Source organism: Pipra filicauda, unplaced genomic scaffold (assembly GCF_003945595.2).
Source record: "Pipra filicauda isolate LSUMZ 115617 unplaced genomic scaffold, ASM394559v2 scaffold136_size1984543_pilon, whole genome shotgun sequence".
NCBI lineage: Eukaryota > Metazoa > Chordata > Aves > Passeriformes > Pipridae > Pipra > Pipra filicauda.
The window spans coordinates 1,961,185-1,976,199 of NW_024103840.1; positions in this window are offsets into that span (position 1 = coordinate 1,961,185).

A 15,015-nucleotide genomic window follows, 5' to 3' on the forward strand; every position below is an offset into this window, starting at 1 on the left:
CTATGGATGAGAAACACAGATTCCCTAAGCCAGGATCCTGACAGTGAGAACTATCTATGAGCTGCCTGGATGAAAGTGAAACTGAGCCCAGCTGAACAGAGGGCTCGTGGCTCCTCTCTACGAGTGTTCTTGCCTCTTGCCTCTTATTGCCTCAGGAACACCGCATGGTTTTCCCTGCAGATCCAACTTTCCACTGGATCAGCAAACAGCGAAGCACGATCCCGCTCGCTGCTCAAGGGCAGGGATGCCCCTGGGGGCCTGGCAGGAGCTCTTAACCTGGCACAGAAAGGCAGGATTATCCCTTGAGCAGCACCATAACCCAGAGGTGACCCCTCACCCCGGCTGCCCCTGGGCATCCTGAGCAGCTCGGCTGGACAGTGCCGTGCTCAGAGCAGCTCCAGGCACCCTCCACCCAGCACGTGAACCACCATCAAAGCAAGTGTTTTCTAAAAAGGTTTATCCTTCATGTTTTCTAATTACATTCCCGTCATACTAAACATAGTAAGAAAAATATTGTTTAAACATTCCTGGGTTTCATATTGAAGCCCCCCCTTCCCACCTCCTTCCCCGCTGGTGCTGGAGCTGTGCAGCCCAGCGATGCTCTGACCTGCTGTGCCCAGGGGATGGATGCTCAGGGTCTCGGGAGGCTCTTCCAAATGTTTTTATCCACATGGTGCCTGAAGGCTTTAATGAGGTATACTCAGCTAAGCCATGTGAAGAAATTTTAGCTCAAAGCCATCACTAGAGCCTGGGGAAGGTGGGCCTTTGCCTGGTGTAAGAGATGGAAAGGAAAGCTTTAATGCTGAAAATTGAAATATGGAGTTAACACAAGGAAAAATATTTACCTCTCTACGACTTTGAACTTATTTGTTTCATAAAGGGCACTAATATTTACCTACTCTGTAAAAGAAACGTGCACTCTCTTCTCACAAAAATATTTTTATGTTTCCAAAGGCCAAACTAGATTTATTTTTAAACTCTTATCAATACAGGGCAGAATGTGTCCCAGAACAACCAAAATAAGGCAGAGGGAGAATCTTAGTCTAATACCACTATTTAAAGTTACCAGGATTGAAATAGAAAAGCTGGGATAGCTGAAATTCTGGGTCTTAACCCAATATCAGTGGTGGGCAGGAAATGCAGAGACTTCAAGTCTACTTGTGCAACAGATAAAATCAAGCACTGCAGTTATTCCATGCAGTATTTTTAAGTAAAGTTCAGCTTAAGTCCAACATGCTGCTGTGTTTATATAAAATATTAGTACCTGTGTGTATTTGTAGCCTGCAATCCAACAGTTTCTCTTTGCCTTGGGACAGACAGCACCACTGCTCTTTTATATGTCCTTGGTCCCTTGCTTTGCTAATGCAGCAATAACAAGAACTGTTTCCAAAACCAACAGCAAAGAGTAATTTTAGCAATTAGTGGCAATAGCTTTATACCATTTTTAGATTTAGATATGTTCAGTTTTCAGACATCTCTGGTTTTACACCTGAGAGTTATTTTGTCAGCATTCTCTGACTTGGTCTAAACAAATTACTTCTTCTCAGGCTCTCACCAAGCCTTGCACCTGGACAATGCCATGAGTCACTGCCTCGCAGCCTGGGGCCATGGGGAGTGGGTGCCAGGCTTTTCTATTTTTTAGGTGGGCCCTTGGTGTTATGTCAAAGTTTCTGACCCCATGATTGCAGCCCCTTGAAGGCAGGGGTGTTGCATGGGTGTGCCGGGGACTGGAGCTGGTGGTTGCTGTAGGTTAGTGCTGACGTGAGGTTTGTGGACTCTCACAGCAGCCCTGCCTGATTGCCTGCTGCTTTTTTTGAAGATTGCATTTTTGAGATGTTTGCCCGTGTTGCTGATTTCCATCACCACTTTCATTCCTTCCATTGCCTCCCATGACCTTTTGGGGGAGTGTCTACAAATAAGCTCCTGATATTTTCCCCCTGCTTTCTTTTCCTTCTCTCTCTTCTTAAAGGAGTTTTTCCTTCATTTTCTTACCAAGAAGGAATGATGCTGGATTGCTGTCCTCAGCCCTTCCTTCTGAACACCGATTCCAGAAAATAAAATATATCTGACATTCGAAACTGATTTGTAGAAATTACTTTTAGAAGGGTAAACTAATAATCAAAGCTTCAAGATGTGTTATCCACGCAAACCTAAAAGCTCAGGTAATAAGAGAAATGAGTTGATGAATTACCTTTGTCTTCTCTAATCCAGTTGATGATTCAGATCTGAAGTACCGAGAAAGCCTCTCCCAACACATCAAGCCATTCTGGAGGCAGCTCAAGATTAACAGGTGAACTATAACCCACTGCAATAAGATTCAGTACCTTAAAAGCAGAGCAACATAATGACTGCAATATATATATATATTTATTTTTATGCCTAGAACTCTGAGATTTACTTTGTAAGCAAAGAGGAGTAGTTGAGTAAAAGCACTGTCTTTAAATTATTTATCCCTTTTCTGCTTTGCAGTGGAAGATGCTTCTCTAAACACTAAAAGCTCCCAAGTCGTTTAGATCATAGGCTTTATCTCTGTTTGATGCCATCCAAGGGTCAAAGTAAAGCTGATGTTGAGGCTGCCAGAATTTATTTATACAGAACCAGAAGCTGCTGGGTACATGACACTATTTAAGATAGAAGCAAAAACGTGATTGTGGATATTCATACTCACTTCTTGGACTTAAAAAATTTACTTCATTAGGGCAGCCCTGGCATTCTCCAGGAGAACAGAGCAGTCACTGCCCCAACTGACATTCCTGATACTCATGGGCATAACTCCTCTAAAAATCCTGCGACAGCCCAGTAAGCAGAATCAGACATTCACCATCGTGGAGCTGGAAGCTGATTCACCAGCATCAGTTACTTTATGAGACAACTCATTTAATCAGGAAACTGTGAGGAGCCCTCTCATAGCCCTTATCAGATTGAAAAGCCCTTGTCAGGCAATCCTCTTGCAGGGAGTTCTCTAACAATGCCATTGGGGAATTGTTTTCCTGATGCTGCATTGGGTATCCCAGGAGGCTGCAGAGTGTCTCAGACTTTGGGCTGGGCTCTGGATTGGATGGACCAAGATCTGCATGGTAATCATCTCAGAATTTGAAATATTTCGCTCTTTCTTCCATCTCAGAGAAAACAATCAAAAATAAATAGAAAACCCCACATTACTGCCATTCTGTGTATCAAAAAAACAAATTCTGTCTTCAGCTGTGCTTTAGTGAGGGGTTTGAAGTTGCTGGAGCTGTGACTATATCAATGAAAGTACTGCTTGGTTTACTCTTTCTCTAAATAACATCAGTGTTTACTATAAGAGTTCATTCTAGATTACATTAAAAACAAACAAACACTGAGCTGAGACATAAATAAATATAAATATTCCTTATGCAAAGTATTTACAGCACTGCAAAAACTCACTACAATAAGCCAGAAGCTGCTGGGTCGAAACACCCACGTCCTTTAGCTTAGGGGCAAAATCTTAAATTCTTTGGTTCTTTTCATCTGAGGATAAAATCACAGACACTCAGTTCAGAAAACAAACAAATACTAATAACTTGTATTAAGTACATAATTTGCCAGAGCTGGAAGTCACTTGTTATCAATTACAGAATTAATTTATTCCATACTTGACCTTTCAGTTCTCACAATGTCTTTTTTTTCTTCCAAAGCATATTTATTCAGGGAATTTCACTGAACACTCTCTGTCTTTCAAAGGAAATTGTCCATCTCAGGGTGTACCCAAAAACTGATTCCTCAACAGGTTCCTTCTGAGCTGGAAGAAATCCTCCTTGCTCTGAAAGTAGTTTACTGGCGTCTGGATCTGTACACCCGGACCCTAAGTGAATGCAGGAAAAATGTAGAAGGATCAAGCGATTTTTCATTAAATCCCTACAAAAAAATGTAAAGGAAAATATAACTGCATTTTATAAACAGGTGCTGTTTAGCCAGATTCACAGGAATGTTCTTGTGCATCTCATTCAGAGCTACTGCATACAGGTGATCCCGTGAGGAAACAGGCATCAAACCACTTAAAATGAATGTTGATTTCAGCAAGCCCGGGGTTTAGCTGGTAGAAGCCAAAAGCTTTAACTGGCAGCTTGTTAAAATTCATCTATTGAAGATGTTTCCAAACAGCACTAAAAATCCCATTTCTGTGAAAAATTAGTACTTTTAATTTCTGAAAATGACAGGTGAAAACAAGCAAACAAGTAGGGATTTTGTGAGATCCCATCACTGTATCTTTGGCCATCACTAAAACGCACTTAAGTGTCCTTGTATTGCACCTGCACATGTTTTTTCACAAAATCCTTAACTTATTATTTCAAAACCCCACCTTTCTCACCTGTCCCCCACATCACTTGCTGGATGTGCACACATGAAGCTTCATTGTGTTACTGCTTCCTTTTCCGGCATGGATTTTTTTTGGGGTGGATTATAACTTCCTTATTATTAAGAAAATGGTTGCTCTTGTGTTTTCCTATGATCTGTTCACTGAAACCATTAAAAACCTGTGCTTGGCTTCAGGTGAGTATTTGGAAGCCCCTAAAGATCCTGGATATCCTCCCTGCTCTCTGACATGTGTTTGCCACAGGTAACAGCAATATCCAGCATTGTAGAGCTCCATCTTGACTCTTTCTCTCCATTTTTTTTTCTATCTAGTTGCACTATTGATTTCTACTGAATTTTATTGTGTGTCTGTGGCCCTATAAATAACTATCTGTAGAGTAACTAGAAGCAGTTATGCCCATTCCTTCAGTGTTCACGTCTTATGTTTCACACACTACATTTTGTGGTGTTCTGCTGCTGATAAATGCCATCAGATGGTAGGTTAGCTTTAGGCTTTAAAATTTCTCTTATTTTTAGTTATTCCGGCTCTCAAAAGGAGTGCATTGTACAGAAACGCACTATTAGAAGAATTTTTGTGCTAGATGTATAGGCAAATTGTATAAGCCTTTTGTCTAGGCAATCTAAAACCTATTTTGAACATACAATGAGAAGTATTTACCAAGTAAAGTTTTTTTTTTAAACTGGAGACCCCATTCCCGGCCCTACTAATTATCTAGAAGAATGAACTGGCACACAGCAAGTGGGTGTAACACTCTGTTGCCAGAGAAAGAGGTGAAAGCACAGTCTTTTTCGTGGTTCATGACTATTTTTAACTTTAATTTCCTTTGTAATTATTTCCTTTCCTGGATTCATAAATCTGCAGTAGCCTGTTATATAAATCCCATCTATCCCATGTTTACAAATAATTCTGGCTTATACTCTATGTTCCTTGCACTCTGGAAATTCCCACAGTCTTGAAGTTTGGGTGTATAAAGACAGACACGGGATATCACCCCATGTTTAATACCAGCTCTGTAAAACTCCTTTTGTAATAACAAATACCCACCTACATTTCTTTTAACCTCCTCCAGCGTTTTTGTTGGAGAAGCTACTTTTCACTTAGTGTCTCAATGACTGCTGTGTAGCAGGACAATACTGAGACTTTGTGGGGGCTTATTCCTTTCATTACTTGTTCATTTTTTTGCTTAAAAGCAAAAAGGGTGGAGGAATCCAACAGTGAATTCTTCATGCACAAATATAACATGGATTTTAAGGGGTGATGTAATTGTGCAACTGAGGGAATAATGCTGCTTAAGTGCAGTTTTTAGGAAAATGACTTAGAGGTGAAAGAAGAGATCTAAAGGTAATAATTGTGGCACAGAAAACAAGACCAAAGGCTATTAAAATTGTGCTTGTGGAGAACCATTTAACAGAGGAAACGGTGATAGTCAGCTGTGCAGCAAATTACCGTGCAGTGCAACTTACCTGTGTTCAGCACTTGAAATGCTTGTGCCCTACGTGACCAAGGGCTTTGGAAGTTGTGTAGGAGATCCTCTGACACGTTACACATCTATAATGTCACCCAGTCTTGTGGAGAGCTGCTTGGCAGTGTTACTACAGAGGTGACCAAACTCAGTGAGAGCAGTGACTATGAGCGTGTGAAGCAACTGCTTTATCCATGTTTTCCAGGTCTTCTGAGAGCCTTCCAGGATAAATAAGAGAAATATAGGTGAAGCACTGACGAAGCTGTAAGGACAGTGTCTTAATTCACTGTGGATACCTCACATCTAAAGGCCACAGTGTCAAATTGCAAAGATGCTGCATCTTACCTTCCTGGCTTACAACACTTAAGGATGAGCAAGGTGACTTTAAAAATGTTACTTAAAGTAACAAGCAGCAGTAGAAATAGAAGAGGAATCACTTCAAGATGTACAGTGTTCAGGGAATTAATCAATGAGGAGTCAAGACTGACCATAGAGCTCTGAACCATGGAAAGCTCTCAAGCCCTCCCCTGGTAGACTGATGCAGTGGGATCATGCCAAGAGAGAGGAGAGCAGCATGTGCAAGGCTTGGTCCTGTTCTCAGTGAAATTACTGAAAGTTTGGACCATGATATCCATGGGTGCATGCCCTCAATGTTCCCCAGAGACCCAGAGGAAATGCTGCTGACACTTTCACAGTGTAATCATTGCAGATCACACTTAGTGCACAAAGCAGTACATTGTTAGTGGTAATAAAATATGATGAAAACTGGCTGGTGGAAACATTCAAAAATAATCTGTGTGTCATTGCTAATACACAGATCACAACCTTGGAGACATATAATTCTGATGCTGGTTCTGATTCGACCACTAAACACTTCACAAATTATATTTACAAGCAGTAAGTAATTTATAAAAAAGCAATTTATCACGTTTGCATTTGTTAAACCACGCAGCTCCCCTGATTGTATTCTGGCTATTCTGTTCTGCTGTTTGCCACTCTGCAAGACTGAGGTGGGTTTTGCCTTTAAAAAATCAGCTCTTCATTGCTCCTGTCTCATGGGTAGCTGGCAAACAACAGCTCAACATTTTCTGTTTGCACAATGTGTCCTCTCCATCTACCTGAACCACCCTTGAAAACAGTTTACACCAGCAAGTGTCCTTGGATCGAGGGTCAAAGTTATTGAAAGTGTTGGTGGTAAAAAGAGAAAACTTGTTGCCACTTCTGTGCTGTTTCATCAGGTGATATCTGAAATGCTGGATGCTTCCTATGGCAGTGGGGAAAATGGGGGAGATAGGGAAGCACTGCCTATCTTGTAGCAGAAGGAGCTGCACAGTTTCCCTTTCAGCCTGTGGTTAGTCTGCTTCCCAGGCTCACCACGTGCTGAGGAAAGGGTTTGTCGATAGACTTCCTCCCTTCCATCCTCCTTGTGATGACTAGGAAGCTTTTTTTAAACAAGGAAAGAGTCAGTAACACTTTGGGAAGTGTTGTTATAAGTGGCTTTTCAGGAAATATTGCTGCTTTTTTTCCACAGAAATACACAGAATGTTTTGTGAACCTGGCACAGCATCAACCCAGGGAGTTTGTAAAAGGAGAGGGATCTGTGAGTTGTTTTCTTTCCCCGGTGTTTAGGCATTCCTCTTTCCCAAGAATTCCTCAGAAACACCTATGAGTTCTCACGAGCAGCTCTACCTGCCCATGCATACCAGTAAATCAGAATATTCTTTCCAGAGAGATTTTCTTTGAGCTGTAGCCAACACAGCATTGTGCCAAATGTGACAGACACGTGGCAAACACTAACATCTCTTCGCCCAGATGCCCAATAGTTGGCTAAAGAAGAAGAGCTTTTACTAATTCGTGAGGCAAAAAAAAGAAAACTTTGGCTTTTCAGACAAGTGCCAACAAATACCCTGTTTTCCATGAGTCAAAAAGTGGTAGAAAACTGTTCAAAAGTCTACAGATTTATTTCCTAACCACTGTATGTTTGATGAGTTACTAAAGCAAGCTTCCCTTAGGGATGCTATCAGAGGAAAAGATGTGCCATGAGGTTTTAGGGAATGCGGGAGGATTTTAGGTTTTTGCTTTGAAATGTATTCCTGGTGTTTGCATTTTATTATTATTTGATTTACATTTGCAAGGGATGGGGAAGGAAACAGAAAATCAAACTTACTATGGAAACTGTTTTCAGCATTAACTGTGCAATATAAGCAATTCTGATCTCATCAAATTTTGCAAGTACAACTTGAAAACCTTTAGAAACAGGGCTTCTGCTAAACTGACAGTATTCCTTTGACTTTGGCCACAATAGTCATAGCTTTTGCAGACTTAGCAAAAAGGAAAACTGCTTACTTTAGCACCAGCACTTCCACAAAAAAGCAAGGCTTCTCTCTTTTGGCCTTCTGCAATGTAGGTGCCAGCTCAGTATTTCAACCTAAGAACAAGCATCTTTGTCAGTCCAGAGTCAGGTCCTGCTGGCAGGGAGCAGCCCTGGATTAGATGGTGTCCCCTAGGTGTGTTTGCCTTTGTCTCTGTCACCACAGACACATCCTCTGAACACAAAGAGCCCAGGAGGGATGCAGCTGACTGCTCAGCAGGTGCATCATTCAGGCACCAAGGTGGCTTTTGACTGACTGAGTTCCTGGACTTGTTACTGCTTTTTAATTAGCTCTTTTAATACTTTATATTGATTCCAGATCTAATCCAAAGCCCACTAAAACCAGTGAGGACAGGCTCTGTCAGGGCTCTGATGGTGATGACAGAAGTGATGGATTTGGTGTAACTATCTGCAAATATGAAACCCTTCTGATGGGGTGACCTGGCAGCCCTTGCTCCCCTTCCAAGCACTGCTAAGCGGATACATCTTCTGCAGAACCAAGAGAGAGGATGAGAAGGGTTGTGATGGGGGCAGGGAACTCATAAAGGGCTTGGAAGCTGCATCCTGGATGTTTTCCAGCTGTGTTGTTGATCTATCTTCCGAACAAACAATCCCAGCCTGGGACCTTGACACAGCCTTTTGGTGCCACTAACAGTTTTCCAGCTCTCAGGACACACTTGCCTCAGTCTGGGTCTGCCTGGGATTTAGAGGTGATGCCTGCTCTGCCCAGCAGGTGCATGTGGGGAAAACTTCCAGCTCTGATCTGCCAGTCCCAACTGAGGGTATCACTGTGAGCCCTTGATCCCGTAGTTGAGACCTAATCACTGCGAGCAGATGAGCATCCAGCTTCTTTCCTGCTTCCCCAGCCACCTCTGATGGCCATCTCTGCCTCAGGCCAGCCCTGGCACCCACACTTTCAAACAGGGTAGGAAACCACATGGAGATGGGAAATTACTTTAAAACAGAGCTCCTGTGTTTTAGAGCAATAATTATTTCTGTGGGTGTTTCTCTCTGGGAAAGGTGCTTTCTTTCTGCCTCGGAAAGACAGTGATCTGAGAGCTGAAATTAAGCCTCATCTTTACTTTTGAGTGTGAGAAGGAGGTAATTAAAGCTGATAATATCTGTAGAGAACAGCAGAACTCATTACATTCAGGAGGGGTGCTGTGTAGGGTCAGGTATGGGGGGTATTTGTTTGGGGGGTGTGGGTATGCTTTGTTTACATTTTAGACTCAAGCAAGAGAGTCCATTCTTGTGTGTGCTGTTTTGTTCTTGCTTGAACTGCAGTGCTGTGTGTTTTAACTTCAGAAATAAGAAAGCTCCTGCAAGTAATTCAAAAGATCATCATGTATTCTTTTACATTTATCATGTATTCTTTTACGTTCTGTGCTGGACTTACAAGATATCAGCAATTCTCTGAGCTGTGCAAGTCCTTCCTCAGCCCCCCCCACGGCTCAGCTCCAGTAACAAAGTGACTACCACAACCTTCTGTTCAGATAACAACTTCCTGATGACCTTATTGGAACTTTGTCAATGCCCTCCTGTTACCAGTTCCCGTAAAAGAACATGAGATATTGAATTAAATGTGCTTCTTTTCCCTTTGCATGTGCAGTGCTAAGGGGCATTCTCAGACAATTTCATTGACTGTTTCAGTAAGAGCTTTTGCAATAAATCCCAGTATCAGTGCACCTACATTGCCTCAAACATCAGGTTTATGCTTTTCGAGCATTTAAGATGCTGTTTCTGCAGAGTCTCTGGCTTTATCCAGACTGATAAGGAGTTTTTGCAGCAACTGGTATTGATTCCAGCCTGCCAAAGGTAGCACTGGCAGGCGACCTTCACATGATCTATGCAGAAAGTCTCTCCTATTTGTCAGCAGGAGCATCTTCTCAGGAGTACTTCAAATCGTTGCACTGCACCAGCATTTTCCAGAGCCTGCTCTACATTCATGTCCCTAATGGTGGGTACTTTAAAGGGCAAAAGGTTACTCCAAGTAGCAGAGGACTCACTGCCATTAACACCATTGATAGTCCCTATTGTAGACTCAAAGTCATGATTAAACTGAAGAACAACACTGCAAGCCTTACTCGTGTGCATAATCCTTATCACCAGAATTTCTCCTGCAAAACTCTTTTCTCAGTAAATACAAGCAGAACTGGCCAAATTTTAATTTTTTGCTCAGTAACTGAAAACTTGTGATAAACTCACAATGTATTTGGCAGTATCAGTAGGTAAGCAGGTCAGCTGGCACTGTTGTGCTTCCAAGCAGCATGTGGCCCTCAGATACTATTATCTGGAAATGAGCTCTCCCCTCTCAGTACTTACATACCACAGTCTAGACTTGCAGTCTTTGTTTTCCCTTCCATTTTACTGGTTTGTAAATTCTTCTTGTAGCTCCTGACTCTCAGAAGTTCATAGTTTTTCTTCCATCTGTAGCTGCACTTTTGTCCTTCTAACCTGATCTGACTGTGTCTTGTAGGTTCCTCTTATTTTCTCTGCAGCCTGTGAAAGAGAAAAGCACATGCAGAGTCCCTCATTCATTCTGTCCCAGAACTTCTGAATTTGCTGATATTTTTTTAAATTGATCTCTTATTTATTGCAAGTTCAGAACAAATACAAGCTACAGTGACAAGAGAAGAAAAACATTTTTCCACCTTTTTAAACTTCTCATAAGTTAATTACTAGTTAAAATCTATAATCAGAAAGAAGGAAGGCAAATTGTCTCTCGTTCTTATTGAACCACATACAAAGACTGAATTTTATTATGACAGAAAAGGAAAGAATTTGTCATCATTAACTGTAATGTTTTCGGGAAGGAGGTTAGATAGGAGACTTAGCATCATTAGAGGTTTTTATCTAAAGATTTCCTGCCTCAAGTAATTGTTCTGAAGAAGTAAACACATAGAGAGATTATGTCATTAGTTCTCTTTAATGAAGTTCTGTGCTAAGTGTTGTTTTGTAGGCTCATTTGAAGAATGTTTTAAAAATCTCTGAGGTTCTATTTATTTACTTATTTTGCAGATGCTATGCAAAACTATGCTGAAATAATACATTTTGTGTTCACTGTATTTCTACTGGCTTAATTCTTTGAAATCAAATGAGGTGGCTGGTTATGTGATTCCTTTTCATATTTACCAGCAGAGCCTCAGCAAACTAACATGGATACAGCAAATGTGGTTAAAAATATGATTTTTGTATTATCTTTTATTACATTAATTGCTAAGCAAAGTGTCTGATCAACTGATGCACATTTCTGTGCAGTGCTGTACTGTGTAGTCTATACAAAATATTTGGAATGGATCACCTACTCACACACTACCACTATCCCTCATTTAGTTATTCTAAATATTCCTCCTGTTCTCTGCTCTTAAAAGTTATTCCCATTGGAAACCACCATCTTCCATTCTGCAGGAAGCAGAATTAAAACAAGAGAAAGTGTGTTTAGTTTAGGCAAAAACACATGTGCATTTGTGCACACACCTGGACAGGTAAGTGCTACTTGGAAGACCAACAGCAGCACTTTTATAAAGAATATCCATCAGTTCTCATCAGAAAATTCCATTTTCAGCTGTGTATAATTCTATTAAACTTGGTAATGCAGCATTCTAATTTTAAAAGCAATTTTAAAGAGTTTTCCCAGAGAAATTTCTCCCCAGGTCCCTTACTGAGATGTTTCTCTGAAGGAATCTCATGAGAACTTTTTGTCTGTTCTTGTATTGCAGGGAAGGTCTATTAGAAATTAATTTAAAACATATTTTCCTGAATGGAGCTGCATTCTAGCAGCTGTTGGTGGTGCAAGTAATACTCCAGTGTGCCACCAATGAATCGTCTGATTACAGAATTTGAGATGTTCACAAGTGGAGAAATTCCTTAAATTAAACATACTTTGTTTCCTCCCCGTAGTGTTTTCCTACCTTTAGGACCTCATCCTCTAACAACGTTTTGACCCTTCTTAATTCGTGGGGTAGGATAAGAATTGTCTTTACTGACTTTATTACATCACTTCTCACCTGTAACTCTCAGTGAGGTTTGAAAGCTTAAAAAGGGAGGGGAAATAATCTGCCATTTGCTTTCTCATTGCACTCTTAAGTGGAATTGCCAGTAGGAGATCCCTAATGCCAATGATTTTTCAAGTGCTCCCACCTTTTTCAAAATTTTCATGGAATTAATTTTCTTTTCCCATACATTCATACGCAGGGAACTGGGTAAAAGCTGGTGAGGGAAATAAAATTATGATTCAAAAAAAAATATTATCACTTGGGAAAATCCCTGTCTTCCAGTGTGCTGGAATTCACATGGAAATAAAAGCTTGCGAAGAATTATGACAATCCCCAAAGAAGGCATCCTCTTTCCATACGTCGGGGCATAAGGAACATTCTTTTCCTCCTAGGATTTGCACATGCCTTAGGGGAACGAATAACAGTGGAGAATTACTTTATTAACCACTCCTGCTCCCAGGTTCCTGTGTAGGACCTGCACTGTTAGTGGGACATCATGGAAGAGACTTGAGTGAGCCTACAGGAAAGATGGAGAGGGACTTTTTACAAGAGCATGGAGTGACAGGACAAGGGGGAATGGCTTCAAACTGACAGAGAGTAGCTTTAGACTAAATATTAGGAGGAAGTTCTTTGCTGCGAGGGTGGGGAGGCACTGGAACAGGTTGCCAAGAGAAGCTGTGGATGCTCCATCCCTGGAGGTGTGTTCCAAGGCCACGTTGGATAGGGCTCTGAGCAACCCGGTCTAGTGTAAAGTGTCCCTGCCCATGGCAGGGGGTTGGGACAAGATGATCTTTAAAGTCCCTTCCAAGCCAAACCCTTCTATGATTCTCTGAGTGAGGCTAGTAAAAGAAACTGTAGAAAGGCTTCATCATTCCTCCCTTATGGAGACTAATTTTCCTGCTTCTTTGTTCCCAAAGGCATATTAGAGAAGAGGGGGCATTTGTTCTGTGTCTGTTTCTTTCTGAATAATGAGCAATCCTTTCTATTATCTGATTAGGGCTTGCTACAGTCCAAATTAATTAAAAAATTAAAAAAAAAAAAAGGAGGAAAATAATTATTTTAGTATTCCACATTGTTGAATGCCTTGGACAACACAGCTGCTTGACTGTATGTTTGGGACAACTCCTCTTGGCTGTGGCAGCTGTGGGCACGTGGAGGGCAGCAATGGTGGTTCTGGGCAAGCATATTCTCAGGATAAAACCCATTGCTTGTGCAGTTCTTTGGGATTATGTTTGCAGGTCCCTGTTCTCTGAGGCAAAACTCCTTTGCAAAAGAACATTGCACTGTTTGAGGTGTTTTGTTAACAGCATCCAAGCACACAGGTAGGATGGAGCTTTCCTCCCACAAAGCAAAAACACAAGAACAATTAATAAAAGGTCTCCAATTCAGGGGATTATTCTGCCTGTGACTTAAGCCTGAGGAGGATCATTATCACCAGCCAGCAGAGATCTATAAATAACCCACAGAGCTGAGTTTAAAGCGTTGGTTTAGCTTCTCAGTGGAAATTCAGAGCATTGTCTAAGTGTGGTTAGAGGCAAATATTATCGTAAAGCAACTTATTGTTTTATTTCACAGCAGCAAGGAAATAAGCATTTCTCATTATCAGGACAACTGACATTATTCCAGCCCGTCCCTAAGACTTGTGGCAGAACAGGAAGAAAAAATGAGGCAAAGCTGCAATTCCCCAGCAAGCCCTTTTTCTCAGAAATGGGAAGAAGTGGATACCCTAAGTCAGGGTCGTTTTGCGTGGAGGATTAAACAACCACTTGAAACTTTTTGGCACTAATGACTTCAGCCAAGGTGGAGCAGGTGACAGCACTTCACATGCCTCCCTCTTTCTGTCTATCAGTCTGTCGAGGCAATCTCTTCTTCCACACCAGATTGTGAAGAAATGTTGTTTCAATAAGAGTTTCTTTTATGTGTTTCTATAAAGGGTGTGCACACATTTATCTGGCCAAGTATTTTGCATCTCCTTCAGCTGGCTGGTTAGGATATGAGGGCTTGCAAGCTTTATTAGGTGGTAAAGTTGTACTGTTAATCTTAGTTTCTGCATTGAACCCCATGCCTGGTAATGTGGTCCTCACATCTTTAGTGAAAAAATGTTGTATGCCTGCCAGTGAAAACTCACAGTGTTTTTCTTACTAAAACAGTGATATTACCTCCAAAAGTGTTGATAAATCCATATACAAAAGCAAAGCAGTCCAGTACCATGCTGCTAGAACTGTGATCACTTAAAAACAGTGCTTGAATAGGCTAGATCTTCTATTTTTATCAAATCAACATCATTATTATTATTATTAATGGCTACAAAAATAGTTTCATTGTTCTTAAGAACACGTACAACATCTCTGTTTACATTATCTGTCTAGAAACACTGAAGCAGCGTGATGCTTCCCTTCCTTAGGAGATGAGTTGCAGGCAAGAGGTATCTGGGGAAAAAAAGGAGGCTTAAACATGGATGCCACATCCTTGGCAGTGTCCAAAGCCAGGTTGGATGGGGCTCTGAGCAACCTGGTCTGGTGGAAGGTGTTCCTGCCCATGGCAGGGAGTTGGAACAAGATGATCTTTAAGGTCCCTTCCAACCCAATTCTATGAAAACTACTGTGGTTCTATGAAAAAAAATTTTTTTTTACATGTAAAAGCTGTATCACTGTAGTTGGATAATAAAAGTATAATTGTCCATCCAGAGTGAATGTAATTATGTATATACCAGCCTATGGAAATAAGTGGATAAGCACTAACAGTGGGAGCTCTTTGTAACAAAGCTGTCCTTGAAGCCTGTGACTCCAGAAAACTGTGATATTAAGGTGCCATGGCTGCACTCAGACTAGGTCAAATTAGGTTAGAA